This window comes from Rhinolophus sinicus, chromosome 7 (genome assembly GCF_057876585.1).
Source record: "Rhinolophus sinicus isolate RSI-liver-muscle chromosome 7, RSI-T2T, whole genome shotgun sequence".
In the NCBI taxonomy this organism is placed as follows: Eukaryota; Metazoa; Chordata; class Mammalia; order Chiroptera; family Rhinolophidae; genus Rhinolophus; species Rhinolophus sinicus.
Genome location: NC_142507.1, coordinates 4908261 through 4919882, shown reverse-complemented (window position 1 = coordinate 4919882; position 11622 = coordinate 4908261).

Genomic DNA, 11622 nt, shown 5'->3' with positions numbered 1-11622 from the left:
GTTCAGGCGGCTCTGATCGTCCCCAAAAAGATGATTTTACCTGACAGTAAAGGAAACCATGATTGATAATGCGTACAGCACACATATAGGGACCAATGACACAAGCACATTTATGATCAAATTATAGATAATTTGGGGGTGGCTGGATGGCTCAGTTGGTTAGAGTGCGAGCTCTGAACAACATGGTTGCTGGTTCGATTCCCACATGGGCCAGTGAGCTGCGCCCTCCACAACTAGACTGAAGACAACAAGCTGCCACTGAGCTGCCAGAGGGGCGGCCGGATGGCTCAGTTGGTAAGAACGCGAGCTCTCAACAACAAGGTGGCCAGTTCAATTCCCTCATGGGATGGTGGGCTGTGCCCCCTGCAACTAAAGATTGAAAACGGTGACTGGACTTGGAGCTGAGCTGCGCCCTCCACACCTAGACTGAAGGACAACGACTTGGAGCTAATGGGCCCTGGAGAAACACACTGTCCCCCAATATTCCCCAATAAAAATTTTAAAAAAAATTATGGATAATTTGGATAGAAACAAATTAGTTTGCTTTTGTATTATGGACGAAAAAGATTTACTAAGCCAACGAATGATATAAAACGGATTGTAGAATTTGTAAAACAAGTAAAAGCATGCCCTTTGCAATGTTGTGAACTTCTGTGACGCACCATCTAAGTACAACTGAAGGCCAATTACGTTTGTTCTCTTTTTAGTAAAACAGAACCCCTAAGTACCCCCCTAAATGATATTTTATGACTCTAGTTGGATATCACCAAAGCATTAACTTTGCCCCCTTTCTTTTTAAGATTCTACAATTGAGACTGGATTTGTCCAAGTTCGGCAGTAGCGGCAAGGTTTCTAAAGGAGCTGGAGGAGCGATCATGGCAGCTATTAGCAAGTGTAGTGCCAAGCCTGCTGTTATGTGCTAAGTAGTAAGTAAGTAAACAGCTAAGGTGGCTCGCAGCCTCCTCTGCCCCAATCCCGTCTCCGCCTCTCAGGTTAAGCACACTTGAAGTATCAGCTCAATTATAACCTAAACTACCACGGAAGAGGAGGCGTAAGAAACAAAAAATGCATGAGAGAGAGAGAAGAAAAAGTGTTCTTTAAACATCATCAGGTGTATTTGCACACAGATGCATGAAGCAAACGCTAGATGTGAGGGCCCGTGGAACTTCAGCTATGGCTGCGTCCTGCTCATATTTCTGTGTCACAGAAAAAGGATCAGCCCCCTTTAAAGCCAGGTCTGAAGGAAGGGCTAAGATCAAACAGCCTCAGAATAACCAGGAGATTAAAGCTCTTCAACTTCCTGCCTTGGAACTAACTAACTAATCTGCTTAGAGTTGGAAGAAGATGAGGGGCACCATTGTACCAGAAAAGCTTTCTAGGTCAGAAGCAGCAGCAGGGCACGCTGGCAGGAGCCTGGGACCAGCAGCAAGAACCAGAAGCAAGAAGACTTCTGCTGTGTCCTCCCAGGTCTGCTCTCATGACTTCAGACAAGTCCACACATGCCCATGCTCTGGGGGTGAACCCGCTGGTCATCTCCCCACGTGGCTCCCCTGCTCAGACACTTTAGAAGTACGGGAATGACTTCCCGGCAGGGGAAGAAATCAGCTCCTGGCATCCCATTCTGTTCTCCTGACCCTTGCATGGCCAGGGCACCTCTCAGCCTTCACTGTTCCTCAGGGTCCCTCTTTCACTGCTGGTTTCTCAGCCTTCCCAGGTCCTGCCAACTCCCGGGTCTGGCTCTCCTTTGTTCCATTCCCAGCCTCGCCTTGGCAGTCCTGGGTCCTGGCCTCAGATATCTGCCATAACTCAGGGGCCTGGCATGTATTTAACTAGAAACCTAAAAGTATTTTGGAAAATGACTGTGAGCTGATATGAAAGGGTAGAGCTACTTCCACAAACCAGTAATGCTGACCAACTTCCACAAACAGCAATGCTGACTGACAGACAGGCATACTGTTATTTGATGAAACTTAGGAGAAACTTTGCAGAAAGTTTTAGTATGTCTCCTATCTCCCTTTCTCCCCAAAAATGTCAGGTATGTTTCTCCATCAGGCTTACACTCATGTACACAGTTGACCAGCTTATGAAACTGAGAATATTAATATTTAAACTAAAAAAAATGAAGTATCTGTAAATACCTTACAGTATCCTCAAATACTCACCATATCACAAAAAGGAAATTATTATAATATACTAAGATCTACCCCAAAGGTACTGTAATAATCTCCCTAGTGAAAAAAAAATTAATGCGTTATAAAAGTAAATATAGCATCAAAAACTACGGGATAGTATTCTAAGGTAACTTAATGTTGAAATAGAACCCTAAGAATAATTATATTTTGCTTTCTAGATATACTGAACAGTGAAAACATCCGGACTGAGCAGTCTTTCCTCCATCATCAACTTCTTCCATTCAAGGTGATAATGTTATTTGTACGTGTGGTCTCTCTAAGAATAGAAAAAAAACAACTTGGACAATAATACAGAGATTGCAAATGTTCATCAGGCAGCATTTATTTGACCTCAGGCCTGTTCATTAAATGCCTGTTGAATTATGAATGGAAGAATGAATGAATGAATGAATGGATGGATGAATGAATGGATGAATGAATGAATGGAAGAATGAATGAATGAATGAATGAATGAATGGATGAATGAATGGATGAATGAATGGATGGATGAAAATCCAAATGTTCGGACTGCTGCTGAAAACATTCTAAGCCAGTATCTAATCTATTGTTTTTTCAAATCTGGTAGCTCAGAAGACTTTCCTCAGTCTACAGTGGCATTTAAGCGACAGTCCAGAAATATTTTCACAGTAAAAAGAGACATGATTTGGGTGCCTTTCAAAAGTCCAACCAGTTTGACCAGGCTGGTTTTTTCTCCCTCTGCGCACTTGACCCGCGTCTCCTTGGCTGTGGGAGCTGATGAGGGGTGTGAGCGATTCCATCTGAATTGCTGTTTTTTCAGTGCGACGAACCCCTTGGTAGTGACTCCAAGTAGAGACGACTGTGATCCCCCCTCTGACCTCACTAGAGTCATTTAGGAGCCCACAAAGGTCGGGGGGGAGCGGGGTGCCCTGACTCAGGCTCCTGAGCCCCGGAAGCACAGCCGGCGAGCCGGGCGGAGTGGGCTGAGCAGGACACGCACAGAAAGCATTCCAACGCTCCATCACCACCCGCTGAGTGACAAATGCAGACGGTCCCCACGTCCTCAGTCCTCATGTGCCGCTCAGTTCAGTCCTTGCTACAGAATGAACAATTAGATTGCACATCCACTAAACAAAGTGTCCTACCAATGTCCAGATGGGCCCAACAGCATTAAATGCAGGTTTTTACCTAAAACAATACACTTTCTAAAGTGCCTACGAGGAGCACAATTCAGCGAAACGTAGATTACAATACCACACTGTATCCCTACTACAGGGCAACGACAAAAACTCTTAAGACCCTCAGAGCTGGCGTGGAGTCCAGCTCCAGGACTTACCGGCTGTGATATTAGGTAGTTAGACTGCCCTGTGCCTCAGTTTCTTTATCAGAAAATGGAGATAATATCTATATGTAATGATTCATAAGGATGAAATGAAAAAATGTATAGGAGGAACAGAGAGCAATACTAGCATCTAACAGGTATTTAGTACCTATTAACACTGCTATTACTACTAAGTACTATTTATACTCACCTAAAGGCTTTGGAAAGTATCAAGCCCTGGACAAACGTAAGACAGTGCTGATGACCACATGCTTGGGTTTGGGGGTAGGCAGGATGGGAGGGGGTGCTGTTCTGAATTTAAAGTCAAGCACACAATAGCACAGGGATAGGAAAAGAGATCAATGAAGCAGAATAGAGAGTCCAGAAATAATCCACATACATATGGCCAACTGACTTCCAAATTAAGGTGCTAAATTAATCCAATGGGGGAAGGAAAGTCCATTTAATAAATGTGGTTGGAACAGCTGAATATCCATATGAAAACAAAAACGACAACAAAAAACCCTTTGATCGCAATTTCATTCCATACACAAAAATTAATTTGAGATGGATCACAGACCTAAACATAAAACCCAGGACCATGAAGCATCTAAAAGAAAACAGAATATCTTTACAACATTGAGGAAGGCAAAGATTTCTTAGACTGCATATAAAAAGCATTAACCATAAAAGAAACGATAAATCAGACCACATTGATATTAAAATTTTCTGCACCATTAAGACAATTAACAGACAAGCCACAGAGTAGCAAAAGTAATTGCATACATACATCTGATAAAAGACCTATCTAGAGCACATACCGTGTTTCCCCAAAAAATAAGACCTAACCAGAAAATAAGCCCTCGCATGATTTTTCAGGTGACATCCCCTGAACATAAGCCTTAATGTGTCTTTTGGAGCAAAAATTAATATAAGACCCGGTCTTATTTTCAGGGAAACATGGTAATGAACTCTTACAAATTATCTATTAGAGGGCTTTAAACTATTTTAAAAGGGGGCAAAAGAGTTGAAGACACTTTGCAAAGTCAGAAGTATAATTGTCCAATAAGCACATGTAAAAAAAAAAAAAATGCACGACCGAGATAGTCATCGGGGAAACCCGCGAGGATGCTAACACAAAAAAGACTAGTAATGATACGTGCTGAGGATGTAGGATCCTTGAAACTCGCATGCACTGCTCAAGTGGGGATGTTAAAATGTTACAAACACCTTGGAGAACTGTTCGGGAGTTTCTTAGGAGGTTAAACTTACGTCTACACTAGGAACTAGTAATTTCACTCTTAGGTTTTACCCAAGAGAAATGAAAACATTTGTCCACAAAAAGAACCTCATTCATAATAGGTGTGTCAATCAACCCAAATGTCCATCAAGAGGAGAATGAATAAATGGTGATGTACTCATAAAGGAATAGTACTCACAAAAGAACTGCTAATACAGACTCACTGTGGATGACTCTCAAAAACGTCATGTCAGGGGAAAGAAGCCAGACACAAAAGGCTACATACCATCTGACTCCATTTCCATGAAATCCAAGAACAGACAAAACTAATCTATGGTGACAGAAGTCAGAAAGTGGTTGTTTTATTGGGGAGGGGGGCACTGGGGAAAGGCTGAAAAGGGGCACAAGGGAACTTTCTGGAAAAATGCAAATGTTATAGATCGTGTTTCGGGTGGTGGTCACAAGAGCGCACACAACTGGCAAAGCTCAACAAAATGAGCCCTGAAGATCTGTATGTTAATATATGGTAATTATACCTCAATTAACCATATGCACACAAGGCCAGGTGACCCAGGTCCTGCCTTCGCAAAGTTTGCAGCCCGGGTGAGGACAAAGGGATGGCCCCATTTAGATTATTAGAGAAATTACCGTACGTTTATAAAGCATTTGTGGAGCCCAGTTCATTCAAGCAGCATGCTGCATGGCACACAAAATGTCCCCCATGAAGCCCGTAACCTGCGTGAGCTGGACAAAGCCTTGAAGGCACAAAAAAGCTCTTTGGCCCCTGCCCCACTGGCTAGTGATTGACTTAAAAGGAGTTGGCAGGTGGCTATGAAGGGGCCATTCTCCTTTGGCAGAAGAGCCCTAGGTTATTAAATTCTTCCTCTCTGGCCTGTTCACCTCCACTGTGTATTGTTTTGTCTTGTTTATGTCCCACAGGGAGCAGGCCTCACTCAACAGTGGGACACGATCCTGGTGGTCACGATAGGACTGATAACACAGCAACCCTCTCCCCGCCTCACACTCATCATCCTGGGACCAGAAAGTGCAAGTGCAAACCATTTGGCCCCTCTCCCTGTTCTTCTTAAGCTGGCTTTCTGTGTTTGTATCCTAGGGCAATCCTGCTTTTGAATTTGTGATGTTCTAATTGATAGTGCCTTTGGCCGAAACCTCAAAACCACTCGACAGAAGCCATTCCTGGTTCCCTGGGTCAGTGGATGAAGGGCAGTGTCCTGACACAGTTCAGAAAGAGTCTGTGGGGTGCAGGGGGGGAGAAGCCAAGAGCCAGTCCTTTATTTGGGGCATTGTTGCTGTTTCTAAACCATTCTATCTGTGTCCCCTTTTCCCTCACAAATGGAATATTGTTCCCTTTCTCTCCGCGAACAGGCACAAAGGGGAGAGGGGAGGGACAGCTTAAGAAATGGAGCACGAAAAGGGTATACAAAATGGTTCACTTTATGAGTAAGACACGTAGACGAGAGAAAGGGGGGAAGGCCTGTGCGGGGCCGTTGTCCCTCTCTCATTTAGGGCAGATTAAATCGCACAGAGCAGATGGAGACAGTCTGCAAGGGAAGAGCTCACACTTAGCGTTCCCCCTCGAACCCTCTGCTGTGTGCTCCCCATTCAGTAAAAACACTTCATACATGTGATTAAAGGTAGAAAACGCCCTCACTGATAATCCCCTGGAAATGCCACCTGTGCAGGTGCTGTGGCCACACTGCCCCTAACTCCTTAAAACCAGTGGGGTCTTCCCACTCAGAAGTGCAATTCTCTTCTTGCCTTCCACCACCCAGTCTTTTAGAGATGGAATCCTTTGAGCTCCTCAGCCATCTGACTTCCAGAACGTCCACATCGGAGCCATGTTTCAGGATTCCAGAGCAAGGATTCCTTGACCCCCCGCTTGGACGGTCTCTTGTTTTCCTCTACTGTTCTATCTGTGCTCTACTCTCCTAGGGCACTTAGAATTGTCAGCTGTAGCCATGCCCCCTTCTTCCTGCAACTCTCAGCTGAGGGACTGACTTCCTATCATCTCTGGGAAGACTGGCCTGTGACTTCATCGCACTTGTGGGTCCATGAAGTTCATTAACTCCTGTCTCTGGGCTCCAGGAGAGCAGGAATGACGTCTCGCCTTATCGTATATCCGACATGATCCCTCATGCATAGTACACCATACATGTCGCATGTGTTTCCTGTTCATGAAGCATTCCTTGAATTTATCTCTTCGAAGGTCACGATGGGCCTTCTGTTTTGTTTTTTCACCCCAGAAGGGAAGTCAGAAACAATACTGCAGTGAGGAGAAGAGTAGCAGGTCTAGAGAAAGTGGCAATGGTAAGTGTACACAACTCTTTCGAGGAATTTTATTATAAAAAAAGAAAGCGAGATAGAAGAGGAAATGGAGGTGGAAAAGGAATTGTGATCAAAGTAAAGGCTTGAGGGGTTTCTGAGAGCTGAGCATGTGTGTGGGCAGTGAGGGGGGACCAGTAGAGAGAGAGAAACTGAAGATAAAGAGAGAAATCACAACAACGAGATCAAAAGCTCAAAATGACAGGAAGAGTAGGTTTAAAAGTACAGATGGAGAAGAATAAAATGCCAGTTATTCTGAGATAACAGGATGAAGAAGATGAAACGAAGAGGAAGAAAGAAGAGAACGTTAATGAACACAACCAACTGGAAATAAGAGTCTCATGGGGATAAACCTTCTGAGTGGGCAGTTCCTGCTGGAAGTGAGTCTGGGAAGTCCTAGAGGGCCGGGGGTGGGGGTGGGGGGAGGTTGGAAGGGCCAGTGGGGAGGAAGAGGGTCAGGCAGCAGCTCAGTTAACTGTGAACTTCTTCCTGTGCCCCCTTCTCAGCTCCACCCACCTGAAATGCTCCCCAGTCTGCATGAACCATGCAAACACAAACAGAGAGCAAAACAGACACATTTAAGTACTGGAACCAATAGGTTCAGGTTGAACCAGTATTAAGAAAAAGTTGCTAGGGGTTTCACTTATGAAGTTGGATTTCCTCAAATAGCAGGGGTGCCCAAAAAATGTCTACAAGTGGACACTTTGGCCAGCGTTGCCCAAGCAGTAGTTGGCCATCATCAGAAGTGTCTGGACACTGATGGGAACCACTCTGAGCACCTCTTGTCATTGCAGAAGTCAAAGGTGACTTGGATTCATCTTTTGTTATCGGTATATATTGAGTATGACAATTTTAATACAGTTTTCCTTTCTTAAAATGTGTATACGTTTCTTTTGGCACCTCCATATAAGCGGCTCTTGAGCAGACACCGTTAGAAGTTGTACTTCCAAATCAGTAACCTGATGACTTCAAACCCACCGAGGAAAATGTATCCAGCCTCTCTGCTATGTTAGGTCGTGTGCAAGGCCTGGGATAGAAGGGGTCTTCTGACTTCAAGAAGCACGTAGACTAGTGGTAGCACAGCGCAAGACGCCCTGTGGCTCATCCCACAGGTCGGCATGCTGCTATGTGCCAAGCGTGTCACCCTGGGAGACTGACGCCCTCGCCATGCGTACGTACGGTCTCTTAGAACTCTGACACATGTTATGTAAATACCGATCGATTATTTAACTACAGACTTCATAAATGGTACAGAAGTGCTTCATAACTGCACGAATAAAAAGAGAGCATATAACAGACCTGCCCAGGGGGTTGGAGAAATTCTTTCTCAGGAATTAAAGGACATAAAGGAATAATTTAAACCAGGGGGAGGGAGGAACCATCCAGGTGGAGAGACGTACAGGCTGAAGGCTCGGAGGCAGTAAAGAATGGGGCATCTGAGCAAGTGAGAGGTTGCCAGGGTAGCTGGCACACCTCCCACAAGGGGATGACAGCAGGATGAGGGATGAGGACGGAGAGGAAGGTAGGACTGCCCCAAGGGACAGCTCTGTAAGCCACATTACAGAGGTCGGACTTACACTAAGAGCAGTGAAAAGCCACTGGCATTTGAGAAGGTAACTCTGCCTGCAGAGTGGAGAATGGATCAAAGAGGGTGTCCAGCTTGGATGACGGGAGACCTGTTGGACGATACGGTAGACGCTCAGCGTGAGAGAACGTGTACCAGGCTTGGACCGGGTTTGGCCCTGGAGGTGGAGGGAAGCAGGGAGAACTGAAGGACCAAATAGTGGACAGGATCTGGGAGAGGAACGCACAGTGGGGCCACGGATGGGTAAGTGAGGGGACAAGATGCCACTGAGACAGAGACCCGGGAGGAGGACTCCTGCAGCCATGAAGTGGATAAGCATGAACCTGAACAATCTCACAGCCGTTCCCGCGCCAGGTGTCCTGCCAGCACAGTCAGGACGCTGCTCCCTCAGGTCCGGCCCGACGGCAGCTTGGTGGCGGTGACGACAAGACAAGCAGTCCCGGCTCACGCACGTGCACCCTGTGCTATCTGATAGGGTGGCAGTCTTTCCTTCCTTCCTTCTTTCCCTGGCTGAGGCCTCAGTCTGACACCGGGAACAAACAGAAGTCTGTGATACGATTTTTTGTTTTTTGTTTTTTTAAATTTCCAGTAGCCCTTTTACGTAACTTTCCACAATAACCGGTCTTTGAGGGCCTGGGACAGGCTGTTCTCTGCGCTGGGAGACACTTATCTTCCACACTCAGATGAAAAGATAAGCGTTGAGTCTATAGATAGAGCACAAGGCAGCTAATGAGGCATTAGGCAACGTGTTTCCTTGCTGCTAAAAGCGCCTCCAGATTTGCCTGGGCTGTCTCAATCCCTCGTCACCTACTGTAGCTCTGTCCTACTGGTGAGGGATTTGACACCTGACACAGCATGAGACAGGCACACAGCGGACTTCTGGTCTCTTTTCTTTAAAAGGAAAAGGCAGGGATTCAAAATTCAGAAGCAGGAGCAGCTCAGATTCTGATCCTAAGGGGGGAGTCCCCAGAGCCATGACAGCACTGAGTCAGGGAAGCGGATAGGGGTGTGCAGAGGGGTGGGACTTTATATTAGGGTGATCACAGGACACTTTGAGAAGTAACATTTGAGGAGGGGAAGTTGGTGGGAGTTGGGGGGGTTCGGGAATCATTCCAAGCAGAGGGACCGCCAGTGCAAAGGACCTGAGGGCAATGGTCTTGGTGAGTTTAAGGAACCGCAAGGCCAGTGTGGCTGGAATGAAGGGGCTGACACAGAAAATGGGAGTGAGGGTGGGAGCTGAGGGAGGGGCTGCTGCACAGGGCACAGTGGGCTGGGCCTCGGAGGCCATTCTAGGGACTTGAGTGTTTATTCTGAATAACATGGTGCATTTTCAGTAGAGAATGACACGATTTGACTGGTTCTTGAACGATCATTCTGGCTCCGATGGTGAGAAACGTCCGTAAGGGAGCAAAGGTAGAGGCAGGAAGACCACTTAGGAATCTACTGCAGTAATTCAGGGGAGGAACGAAGGTGGGTTAGACAGAAGTAGGGGTGAGGAGAAGGGGTTGGATTCTGGATACGTTTTGAAAATAGAGGCAAAGGGTTTATTATGAAATCAGAAATGAGATTAAATGGAAGAGAAGGGTCAAGGGTGAGTCCAAGACCTTTGACCTGAGCAGGTGGCCAAGTGAAGTGAAGACAGAGACTGGGGTAGGTTGGAAGTGAGGGGTATCAGAAGTTCATTTTAGGAGATATTAAGTTTTGTGATGCCAACCAAACATCACAATGGAGTAGATGTTGAGTAAAGAAGTTATGTGTACAAGCCTGGTATTCTAGGAGGGTTCAGGCTAAAAATCCAAATTTGGGATTGAAGCCATGAGACCGAATGAAGGCACCTGGGGAGTGAGCGTAGACAGAAAGACGGCAGGGGCGAGGACTGAATCCCAGGCACTCCAACATTCAGATGCTGGGGAAAGGAGAAGTGCAAGCACGCTTGCGTGTTCTGAATGTGTTTCTAGATTATATTCTCCAACTCCCTCACATTCAGAGCTTCCACTAGAGTAAACCGGACCAGATAGATCCTTCTGCACCAAGGCCAGCAACTTCTGAGGTTGGCAGCGCCTTGGCTACAACTTTCTAGGAAGTCCCCTCAGAACTGGCCACCAAAAGGTGTCTGTGGAGAGTATGGGCCCAATATTCTAATCCCACCTTCTCTCGTTTGCATTTGAGGAGACAAGTGGGAGGAATGAGAGGGGCCTTTTTGACCCCGTCAGTAATATTTCCCAGGGAGAGCCAGTCTGGAATGGTCAACTACGAGATGCATATTCGAACATCAAGATGTGAAAGTCCTCTCATCCTGCGAATTAAGATGCTGTTCACTGTCATTTACAAAGAGTGAAAGACAACCAACGCCCTTGGCCGGAGTCTTTACAGAATACTTGGAGACCATGAGCCCTGAACCCAACCAAACCAGAAATTCTCTCATTTCAAAGGATGACTTTTACAATTTATTTTTCCATGTGTGTTTTATGCCTGACTCTTGAGGTTTTAACATTGTGAAATTTTTTAAAATATGAAAATTACATTAAATAAAATGTTTAAGCTATTTTCTGATTGCTCTCTCTTCTCCAGCACAAACTGGGAAGAGAGAACGGGGGTTCTATTTATTTTTGAAATATGAATAGTTAAAGTGTTAGCTCATCGAGGAGAAAACACGAGGATCTGGAAAGAAATCATAGGGAATGTAGTTTTCTTTTAAAGAAAAAATAAAAAGGAAATCGGATACCCTCGGGTAAGTGCTTCCTAATTTTCTTTTTCACAAACCTAAACTTTGTGTTGTTACCTTATTGTACCTCTGAGAATTTCTTAAATGTCTAAACAAAGGAGTAGAAAGGACATGGCTACAAAAGGCTCCAAATCCTTTCTCTGTGTCAGAATAAGACGCCAACCCCTAGTCCCATTAACCGGCTGGACCTCGTCTCTTGGAGATGCAGAGAGCACAGTCCTGCCTCTTAACTTACCCCTATGTTCACTGGGCAATGCT